Below are 12,018 nucleotides of genomic sequence, written 5' to 3'. Positions count from 1 at the left end.
GTCAACTTTAGAATCTCTGAGTAACAAACGCCAAATTCATAATAGTGACCTCTGGATAGGGAAGGAAAAGAATACAAAATATCAAAAGGTTATAGTTAAGGAATTAAATTTAATATCTTGCAAAAACCTGTAACGGAAAAGAATCTGTAAAAGAATATATAAAAATAGTTGTTGTTTAGTCACTAAGCTGGGTCTGACTCTGTGACCCCATGGATTGTAGCCTGCCAGGCTCTTCTGGCCATGAGATTTCCCAGGCAAGAATACTGGAGTGGGCTGCCATTTCCTTCTCCAGGAGATCTTCCAGACATAGGGATCGAACCTCCGTCTCCTGAATTGGCAGGTGGATTCTTTACTGCTGAGCCATTGGGGAAGCCCATACACACACACACACACATACATATACACATATATGTGTATAACCAAATCACTCTGCTATATACCTGAAACTAACACAACATTGTGAATCAAACTTTAATAAAAATTTTTAATAAAAACACAAAGTAAATGGAAAAAACATAAATTTAGGTTCTGTTTAAGAAAAGTTAAGGTCTACTAAAGCTGATTGGTGGGTCCACAGATGTTCAAAATATGATTCTCTACATTTGTTTGATGTATGTACTTTTAATAGGAAAACTAAATGTAAAAAAACATATCAAACTTGGACTCTCAGTAACACTAAGGCTTTAGGTTCCCGTCATTGTTAATAGTTGCTGTTTGTCCAGGGGTGCAGCTCAGGGCTCCTAAAGGTTATCCCATTCTCGTTCCTGTAATACTGTAGCCACTAGTAGAACAAAGGGTCCCCGCTTATCTCCGGCTGGTCATCACACTGACATCCACAGTGCAGGCCACCCCCACCCTGCCCAAGTCTGTCCAATAGTGTCAATCTGACTCAAAACGGCTTTCTACTGTCAGGTAATTTAGGTTTGCAGAGACTATATGCTCTAACCTAGAGCAAGCTCTAACCTCCTGAAAATACCACTGGTCAGACTCATAATAATTTTAGTAATTCACACACAGCATTCCGGGGACCCATCCAACTGTCACACAAATAGAAGAGGGGTGGGGCGTTACTAAAGCTTGTCCTTACTCCATTCCTATAAATTACAAAGAATGAGACAGAATAAACTATGAAGATGAATGTACATGCAGGATCGAAACACAAAAACACAACCAGATGACTTCTACAAAATATAACAAGATCTACAGAAGAGAGGCAATAAGTGGCATAGGAGGAAGAACCCTTGGCCCAACTCAGGGGGTTCTGGAAGGTTCCAAAGATGATCTCTGAGCTGCACAAGGAAGGCTTTAAGTCACAGTTAAAAGATAACCTAGCAAGGCAGGTGAGGACAACTTTCTAAAAAGCTTTTTGTGGTTAAACTCTCACTTCTGTAAGAAAACTGTGTAACCCTGCCATAGACTGACTGTGTGATCTTGAACTAGTCTTGCGTTCTCTCCGGGGCCCCTCATTTCCTCATCTGTGGATCAAGAAGGGCTCAGCCTCAAGGGGAGGGTCTGTCTGGGCGCTGGGTCCACGATCCCATGGTTGTGGTGTCACAAGGGATTACACAACCACCACATGTCATCTCCCACATGGATTGATTTTTTTTTCCCCACTTTAAAGTGAAACCAAACAATTTATTTGTGCTAAAGGAATGGAAACACCACACTTCCACAAAACATTTCCAATAGCATGAAGAATATACTTTTGTCCACTGCACTTGCTTTTACTGAGTGAAATAAGCTTTCCTCGATGCTAATGGGCCACTTGCTTCTACACCTCTATTCTGCCAAGCAATGAAGTATTTTGTGGCCATTATGCCAAGATATTACCACAACATTCATTTCAAATAGTATTCTGCACCTTTAAATATTTGTTCAAATTCTGTTTTAGGGGAGCCTTAAGTATGAGTGGAAAGGGGAAACAGTTACTTTTCTCTCAGCTGTTGGTGCTAGGCTGCTACCACTGGGGAGTCTGAACGTAAAGCTTTTCACCCATGAAGACATAGCACATGGACCGGGGCAAAACAACTTCTCCCCATGGTTGTCAAACTGATCCTTCTTATGACAAATGTCATCTACCAATTACAGCACAGTGCCCACTTTTCTCTCCAGCTTCTGTTTCTTTCCAGCATTATTTTTATCAGCCCCAGGGAATAAGAGTGAAAACATACGCGTGGTGTGATTGGGTCTGCCACCATTTTTGGCGCCTGCATCCAGGCATTCATGAGGCCAGACATCCACAAACTCCATCTGTTGACCATTAGAGCTTTCCTTCTGTGGGTGGAAGGAAAAAAGCAGCAGGGCCACGCCTTCTCCGGTTCACTCGTGGGCCACTTCACGCACTCACACAAAAACAGTACTGTACTCTCTCTTTCGGGCAACTGAGTTTTACAATAAACCCGAACTGAGTGAGCAAAACAACTTCTCATTTTCAAGTCTTTTAAATAAACAGAACCACTAAAAAGGAAACAGCACTATGGATAGCCAATAAACACAGGAAAAGATGCTCAACATCACTAATTATTAGAGAAATGCAAATCAAAACTACAATGAGGTATCACCTCACACCAGTTAGAATGGACGTCATCAAAAAAATCTATAAACAATAAAGGCTGGAGAGGATGTGGAGGAAAAGGAACTAACTCTCCTACACTGTTGGTGGGAATGTAAACAGATATAGCCATTATGGAGAACAGAATGTAGATTTCTTAAAAAAAAAAAAACTAGGAATATATCTACCATACGACCCAGAAATTCCACTACTGGGAACATATCCTGAGAAAGCCACAATTCTAAAAGACACATGTACCCGCAATGCTCACTGCAGCACTATTTACAATAGCCAGGACATGGAAGCAACCTAGGTGTATATCTACAGATAAATGGATAAAAAAGATGTGGTGTGTGGAATAATGACTAATGGAATATTGCTCAGCCATAAAAAAGAATCAATTTGAGTCAGCTCTAGTGAGGTGGATGAACCTAGAGCCTATTATACAGAGTGAAGTAAGTCAGAAAGAGAAAAACAAATTTCATATATTAATGCATACATATGGAATCTAGAAAAACGGTATTGATGAACCTATTTGCAGGGAAGGAATGGAGACGCAGATGCAGAGAACGGACCTGTGGACACAAAGGGGGAAGGAGAGAATGGGATGAATGGAGAAAGTAGCATCAGTACAGATACACTACCCATGTGTGGAACAGACAGCTGGTGAGAAGCTGCTGTTTAACACTGGGAGCCCAGTCTGGCGCTCCGAGATGACGTAGAGGGGCGGGGTCAGGGAAGGAGAGGAAGGAACAGGAGGGAGGGAACAGGTTTCCCTGGGGGCTAAGACGGTAAAGAAATAGCCTGCAGTGCAGGAGACCCAGGTTCAATTCCTGGATCAGGAAGACCCCCTGGAGTAGGGAATGGCAACTCACTCCAGTATTCTTGCCTGGAGAATTCCATGGACAGAGGAGCCTGGTGGGTTAAGTCCATGGGGTCACAAAGAGGCGGACATGAATGAGCAACTAACATTTTCACATGGCTGACTGCCTTGTTGTACAGTAGAAATCAACACAACATTGTAAAGCAATTTTCCTCCAATTAAAAAATAAATTAAAAAAAGGGGGGTAAAAAAAGAAAGCAGAACTCACCATGTGCATTCACCATGAATTAACCGTACATTATTCCACACTTAGATCTAATTTGGCTGGATAAAAGTGTGGGAGAAATGAGACTTTTAAGTTATTGGTTTAAACTGAACTTCTGTTACCAGTTACTCAATCTTATTTCCACTTACTTGGCCTCACTGGAAGATCCAACTGGTGAATTCAATCCTGAAGAAAATAAAATTAAAAAATTACTGCTTAAGGTGGTAACAAGGTTAACCAAGGTTAACAACCTTGGTTGTCTGCTCTGGAGCATATGGAACCACTGAACAGTCCCTCAAGGGCACTGCTCCTTGGCCAACCCAGACAAGAAAAGTCTACATCACCGACCAGGCTGTGCACTCCCGTAGGCCCAGGGTGTCCACGCTGCAAGGGCCACTCCAGAAACATCCAGGACAGACATTGTTATTTCATTATTTGTTTTGTTTTTTAATTTCTCAATCTTTTTATAATTTTTTAGGGGTTTTGAAGAAGCCTCTTTTTATTTTCTAAAAATGGAGGTATAATTGCTTTACAATTGTTGTGTTCATCCTGCTGTACAATGAAGTGAGTCAGCTATACGTATGCATATATCCCCTCCCTCACGGACCTCCCTCCCACCCCCACCATCCTACCCATCCATGTCATCACAGAGTACTGATCGACCTTGTCAATTCTGGCCCTCTAATCCACAGCCAGCATGAAGTACACTATCCCCTCCATAAAACAGTTTACTATAGAAATTTAGAATCTGAACACACTTCCAAAAGAACATTTAACCCCCTTGAAGGAACAGACTGTTTCCTTGACTACTTTTATATCACTTTTCGTATATCAGTAATTAATATGGCTTTGAAAGGGTAAAAAGAGACCTCAAAGAACATCTATCTAGAAAATAGGTGGCTGTTATTATTACTAAAGCACGTATATATCATGTCGTATTATTGAAGAGAAACCAGACTTAAAACACACACATACACAAATACACAGATGTATTCAGATCGGTCCTCACTTAAACTAGCCTGTCATCCCTACATGTGCCAAATGAATGGCAGTCACAAGTTTGTCTTGTAAGGTATAAGTAACTACCTCATACACATACCAGTTTAATGTCATTGGATAAACATGCCAGCTGGTGGATAAACATGGGAAATGGGTGTCATGATTTCATACTCTGGGAAAGAGGTTTTCCTAACCATATTCAGAGACTTCCTACAAATCTATGAGGGCAGTTCCCATTCACCAGTCCCTGAGTGAGCCGCCTGAGCCACGGGTAGAATACTTCCTGCCCAGAGTGTCAAGGGAAGTTGACAGACGTGCATCGTTATAACAGGGCTCCCATGGTGGGATTTCAGGGCACCTCCGAAGGGCTTCCCTGGTGGCTCAGCAGTAAAGAATCTGCCTGCCAACGCAGGAGATAAGGGTTTGATCCCTGGGTCAGAAAGATCCCCTGGAGAAGGAAATGGCAACCCACTCCAGTATTCTTGCCGGGGAAATCCCATGGACAGAGGAGCCTGATGGGTTACAGTCCCTGGGGTTGGAACGAGTCAGACACCACTTAGCGACTAAACAGTAACAATAATGGACCTCTGAGGAGCGTCCAGGTGGCTCAGTGGTAAACAATTCACCTACCAATGCAGGAGACACAGGTCTGATCCCTGGGTCGGGAAGATCCCCTGGAGGAGAAAACAGCAACCCACTCCAGTATTTTTGCCTGGGAAGTCCCATGAATGGAGAAGCCTGGTAGGCTACAGTCCTTGGGGGTCTCAAAAGAATCAAACATGACTGAGCGACTAAACAATAACAACAATGGGTCTCAACTATCGGCTCTTACTGGGAGATACATGGATTTTTCTAGGCAGACAATCCATAGGTAATTTTCTTCAAATTCTTAAAAGAACTTGTGACCACCAAAAGATTTTCTTTAAAAAAAGAAAAAAAGACCCACTGAATTAGAAGAAAGAGAAGGAGAAAGTATGAGAGAGAAGGGGAAAAAGCTGAAGAGACTAAAGAGAATAGCTGACTTTTTGAACTAAATTAGGTGCTGGTGGCGGGGGCAGGGGGACAGTCTTTAAAAAGACTAGAGGAAGGGGATTTTAAGAAGATGGCAGAGTATGAAGCACCAGGAAACTGTCTCCCCATCTAGACAACCATTACACTAGCAGAATCTGTCCTGTAATTATTTCGGAATTCTGGTCAATTGAAGGCTTGCAACTTCAGGTGACGTTAGTCAAACGCTATGGTTTTTCCAGTAGTCCTGTATGGATGCAAGAGTTGGACTATAAAGAAGGCTGAACCCTGAAGAACTGATGCTTTCAAACTGTGGTGCTGGAGAAGACTCGAGTCCTGTGGACAGAAAGGAGACCAAACCAGTTAATACTAAAGAAAATTAACACTGAATATTTACTTGAAGGACTCATGCTGAAACTGAAGCTCCAATATTTTGGCCACAAGATGCAAAGAATCAGCTCATTGGAAAAGACCCTGAAGCTGGGAAAGATTGAGGGCAAGAGAAGAAAGGGACGACAGAGGATGAGATGGTTGAATGGCATCATCAACTCAATGGACATGAGTTTGAGCAAACTCCAGGAGATAGTGAAGGACAGGGAAGCCTGGCATGCTGCATGGGGTCCCAAGAGTCAGACAGACTGGGTGGTTAAACAACTCACAGGACCAAATAGGGTTGCAACAACGTAGACTCAGAGGCCAGTCTTAATTTAGACCCAATTCTAACATGCTTTACTGTATGTATTAGAATGCTTTGACTAAAATTTCATATAGGCACAAAAGTATATTGCATATTACTGACATTGCAATTCTTTACTTCCTCTCTTCTACATTTGTAACTTTTGGTGTGTTTATAAAACAGTCCACATTCTTAAGTAAAGTAGAATCCAGGTCAACTATTTCAACATGGATGATTTATTACTTACAAATTGAAGATCCTTAGAAATCTATTTTTACTTAATTGTTTATAAACTGGTGAATAACTATTGCCCTTTTAAAAAAGTCAAACTTTCTGTACCTTAGCAACCTCAAAAAGAATAAACAAGATCTTACACAACACAAGACATCTTAAAGGAGCCCTTACTGCAAGCAATTCTGATCTATGAAAATTTGGGTTTGACGCAAATATAAATTTGGGAGATTACTTTTCTTACAAAATGAATCATACTAAATGTAAAATTATGATGCACTGGACAGAAATCTGATTCACGTACAGCTTTTTCAGGAAAAATATCCTTTCAGACAATAAATATTTACCAAGTTGTCTATGTTGCAGTTCCTTGAATGAACTGTTAAACTTTACTTTTGTAAGTATATCTGATAGTAACAGTCTAGACACCTTAGTAAAATTAAGAGATCTCACATTACATTGCTACTTTTAAAATACAAGCCTAACTTTAAAAATGTATTCTGGCCATCTCATCATCGAAACACTTTGGTTAGGCACTAAAGAACACCATTGTTAGCAAACTGCAGAACAAATCAAATTAGCTTCGGGGATGCTTTATCTTCTAAAAACTTCGCCCATCAAAACACCAAACATCTTTAGAACTTTAAGAATTCTACAACTGTGCCAGCTTTTTGGGTAAGAAATATAGTATTATTTTACTGATGCAGTTAATAAACCACTTTTAAAAAATGTTCCCAGTGTGTCCTTCAGAAAACTCTGTTATTCTAACTATCAGATGATATCCATGTAGAATAGCTTAGTTCAAATTCAGAAAACAGATATTTTCCTTTTTAAATAGATGTTTTGAAATTGTTTTTGTAGGTAAGGAAGTATATTTCTACCTTCTCATTGTTATAAAGTCATCCCAGGACACCCCGGATGTCATTCATTTTTTAACCCTGATGAGTGTTTAGGAATAGAAATCCAACACATGCATCCTCTTTTTCTCCCTCCCTCCACCCCCTTTCTTTTATTGTTTCTCAATAAACGCAGTTTGGCCCAAATATAGGGAATGTGGTGTGGTGAAACAGCACGAACAATGCATGACAGCCACCACGCACAGCACAGACACGTGTTTTTTCAAAACTCTCCCTGCTTTTCATTCAGAAGGCTTCATATGTCAACACACAAGTAATGTGCAAGGGGCTTAATCGAAAAAAGATTTCTAAGTTCACTTCCAAAACTCCAGCCTGTAATTACGGTAAACACACAAGTCACCTTCCCCTTTGCCTCTTCCAACTCTGTTCCTCTGAGAAATGCAAATCGACAGAATGAATCGCCCTTTGCCATGTAAGATCAAAAGCAACTTACTACCCTCCCGTGTGCTTAGGTGCATTGCTAGAAGTGGGGATTATTTCCAAAAAGTCCTCTAAAATTTATGCTGTGAAGCCATCCTGAAATAATTCTCAACATTTTCTTTCTCTCTTCCTCCCTTCCTTCCTATGAGGTACAGGTGACTTATGATACTATATTAGTTTCAGGAATGCAACATAATGATCCAATATTTTTATAGATTATACACCACAAAAAGTTGTTACAATACCACTGACTACATTCCCTGTGCTGTACATTATATCATGTATATAAATACATGACTTATTTATTTTATAAATGGTAGGTAGTTTGTATATTTTCATTCATTCTTGAATCAGTCAACACATCTTTATTGAGTCTCTACTGTGCAATGGGTGCTGTGCTGTGCTAAAACCATATAACAGTTTCCCAGATTTCAAGTCTTCATTACCTAAGGAATTAAGGGAATCTAAGTCAGGAAACCATCCCATTAAACTATTTCAAAATATTTAGAGTCTTAAAAATACAAGGAGGGGAAGGGGATATTTTTGGCTTTGCCAAATGGTTTATGGGAAGGTTTTGCTTTATTTTTATTTTAAACATAAGTGGCAAAAGAGTGATTTTATCATAGAGAGTCTAAAACTCTGGATCAGCCCAGAAGCAATCTATTTGCTTCAGTGAACCAGCAGGGCCAGGGAGACCCACCATCTGTAACTGGCACCCCCCACCGCCCGCCCCCCCCCCCCACCCGAGCAGCTTCCCTATCCCAAGACCTGTGGATGGACCGTGAGGCATGAACTTGAACTGCTCCAACCTGTTACATTTTTCTCCAGGTGGAATCTCTGAAAATGTGGATGTGATGTAACTGAGGAAACAACACCACTTGGAGTCCTAACATTTCTGCGCTGTCAATTTCTCTACTCCTTCCACTCCATCCGGCATCTGTAAACTGCCACTGCCCCACCTTGCAAGCAAGGGCTTCTTTAAATCTACAGCTGGGATTCTCACCATTGAGGAAGAATTCCAGAAACTAAAAACAAAACAAAAAATGGAATCTGCGCTGGAGTCAAAGTGAGCTCACCCACTGTAACAAGCTCTGTTCATTTTCAAGCTAGAAAAACTCACACCCAGAAGAATGAGAAGGTGCAAGGCAGTGTTGGGAAAGATTCTGTCAACGATGATGACAGTATCACTGAAATATATACAACATGGCATTATGGGGTGATTAGGCTTAGCTGTACCACTGACTTGAAAGATTAAATTGGAGGGAAGTTTACCTCCTGTAGGAGTCACCTAGGCCAGACAGACATAAGGAAGGTGCCTTACAAGATGACAGGTGATGGCCCATTAACCAAGAAGATAGCTGGGAATAATGAAGTCACAATCATTGTGCAGAGCAAAAATTCTCCATTTGTAGATTCAGTCACTGAATCTAAACTAACAAGTAGATTTTTATGTGCCAAGGAGTCATGAAACACAGCAGGAGCCAAGAGCCAACGAAAAGAGGCACTCCCCTGGCAAGTGTAAAAACTGCAGGAAAGACATTCTCAACCTTACAAATGATGACAAGACCCACAAACTAGCTAAACTAGGTTCTTACCAGAAGCCTTAGATGTCAGGTTGGTTCTACAAAAGGACACGTTTTGACATAATCAACCAAAACTTTTCATCAAACAGCCTGCTGATACTTAACTGAGCCTCTGAACTTTAAATTGATATCAAAACTACCTGTAAAAATTCGTCTTTTTCAAACGAAGCATGTCATACTATATCAAGGACAACGTACCTGTTTTCTCAGTCAGTTAAACTGTTACTTAGCAGATAATATCTCAGGGATGCTTAACCTTAAAATAATCAAGCACTGAGGCCACAACTGAGAGAGATCACTATTTGCATACTTGAGCAGCAAAGCAAACAAGAGTAACAAGCAAGATGTACTTTCAAGCAAAGAATATGTGAAGCATTTGCCAAGCAAGATCTCAAAAAGAATACAGAGCAACTCAGTGTAGTCCAGTCTTCTAGAAATTCTGGCACTTTATTTGGCTAGAAGTTTTTAGTCATAAGATTAGAACATAAGTCAAAATCATTAACATGTTCTCACTAGTTCATTAAATTAATAGACTTCTCGTTGAAAATCTAACTTTGTTTGAAATACCAAGTGTTGATAAGAATGTGATTAACACGTTAACTGGCTGTACCCTAATACAAAATAAAAAGTTAAAAAAGAAAAGTGATTAACAAAAATTGATAGGAATAGGTTGATCAGCACTTTGGGAACAATTTGCCGGGAGTTGGTGATGGACAGGGAGGCCTGGCGTGCTGCGATTCACGGGGTCGCAAAGAGGCGGACATGACTGAGCGACTGAACTGTGAAACTGTTCATATCTAACATATCTTTAAACATATCTTTAGATCTTGCAACTCCACAACCTGGTATGTTCAGACTAGTTTTCAAACCTCAGATAGAAATGGTTAATAAAGTCAGTTCACTGGATCTCTACCAGGATTCTAAAAAGTATACTGGATTTTTTATCAGAACCACTGCTCAGAGTAGGGAAAAATATTACATCTAGAAGTGTGAAGTGATAGTTAGGTACACAGATACACAGGGAGAAAGAAGAGACAGACAGTTATCTGTGTGTGTTTCCTACTGAGTTACAGTGAAAACCATTTGGAAGGCACCACACTAAGTAATGGGCTTTCCAGGTGGTGCTAGTGGTAAAGAATCTGCCTGTCGATGCAGGAGACATGAGACGCAGGTTCGATCCCTGGGTCAGGTAGATCCCCTGGAGGAGGGCATGCAACCAGCCCACTCCAGTATGCTTGCCTGGAGAATCCCATGGACAGGGGAGGCTGGCAGGCTACAGTCCATGGGGTCACACAGGGTTGGAAATGACTGAAGCGATTTGGCACGCATGCAGCATGCACGTCCCAAGTGACACTACTGCATATACCACATTATTTATAGTAGCACTATTCAAAATAGCACAAATCTGGAAGCAACCCATCCATCAGCCAGGGAACGGACAGATAAACAATGGAATAATCTCACAGTGAAATATCATATAGTCATAAAAAATATACTAACCATATTGACAAAGATTAATCTTCCATGTTAAATGGAAAAACCAATTAGACCCTAAAAGATGACACAGAAGGTTAAATCATTTTTATAAAGTTGAAAACCAAATGAACCAAATTAAATATCATGGAGATACACACATGTTGTCAAATTGTATTTTAAACATCAAAGCACTGAAAACACAATATTCATGATACTAATACTTGAGGCAGAGGACCAGCACAAGAATTTCCCATCTGCTCTGCCTTGCCCTGTCCTGCGTCTCCTCCTTTCTTCTCTCTTCCTTCTTTTTGATTTTAATTAAGATAGAGAGGGCATTTTGATTTTAAAAACATTGTATGTTCACGAAAAAGAAAAACAAACAACAGCCTAAAAAAACACAGAAAAATTTCCTAAAAAGAAAACCCCCAAACCCCCTGCTCATTCACAGAGAAATGCTGATCACTTGCAAACATTTTTAAGAATTTAAAAATCTCTGTTCTAAATAAACATATTTAAAAATAGGATTAGTTCACAGATATGTCTCATGTTTTGCCTATTTCAATGAATGGAATATCGTAAGCATTTTCATGTTGGTAAATATTTTGTTTTTAAAGTTTTGTGGTAGTCAGAGTAATACTAAGCTTTCGATTTTAATTCTAAGTCGCATGTTTATTTCACTTACAATACCTTCTTGTTCCATAGTTTGAAATAAAAGAGGAAAAAAACAGATATTGAGCACTCCCTGTACAGATTTTTACAGCTGGCTGCCAACAGTTTCAGAGTAACTGCTAAAACGAAAGCAAAATAAACCCAGAGGCATTTTATTTCTAGTCATACATAAACAAGTCAAGGCACTTTACAGCTCTAATTATGTAAGTTCCTCATTAAGCTATTATTCTTACAAAAGTTAAAATATGGACAAGGTTAAATTCATTTGGTCATCAACTGCAATGTCCAAATCCTCATGCCCTTCCTGGTATAACTAAAATTACCCCTTTGGGCTTATTTTTTAATATTTTCCTCTGCATATGCATATACAGACAGATCCTCACCAAAAAATACAGATTTC

The 12,018-nt window shown here is 40.0% G+C and overlaps 1 protein-coding gene across 3 annotated transcripts in view; it reads right to left on the bottom strand.

Moving 5' to 3' along the window:
• The window catches only part of SMAD9 (SMAD family member 9), a 60,925-nt gene that overhangs the window by 27,736 nt on the left and 21,171 nt on the right, over positions 1–12,018 (bottom strand). The window contains exon 1 of one of the 3 annotated variants that reach the window (XM_043477400.1): positions 3,789–3,807. The exons of the other annotated variants lie outside the window; for them this stretch is intronic. The gene's annotated coding sequence lies outside the window, so the exon portion shown is untranslated. Of the gene's footprint in view, positions 1–3,788; positions 3,808–12,018 lie in introns of those variants that run through there. 3 annotated transcript variants of the gene reach the window in all.

The sequence above is a fragment of the Cervus canadensis genome, chromosome 9 (genome assembly GCF_019320065.1).
Source record: "Cervus canadensis isolate Bull #8, Minnesota chromosome 9, ASM1932006v1, whole genome shotgun sequence".
Classification (NCBI taxonomy): Eukaryota; Metazoa; Chordata; class Mammalia; order Artiodactyla; family Cervidae; genus Cervus; species Cervus canadensis.
Note: the sequence above shows the minus strand (reverse complement) of the source record. Positions and strands in the feature narration are given on the sequence as shown.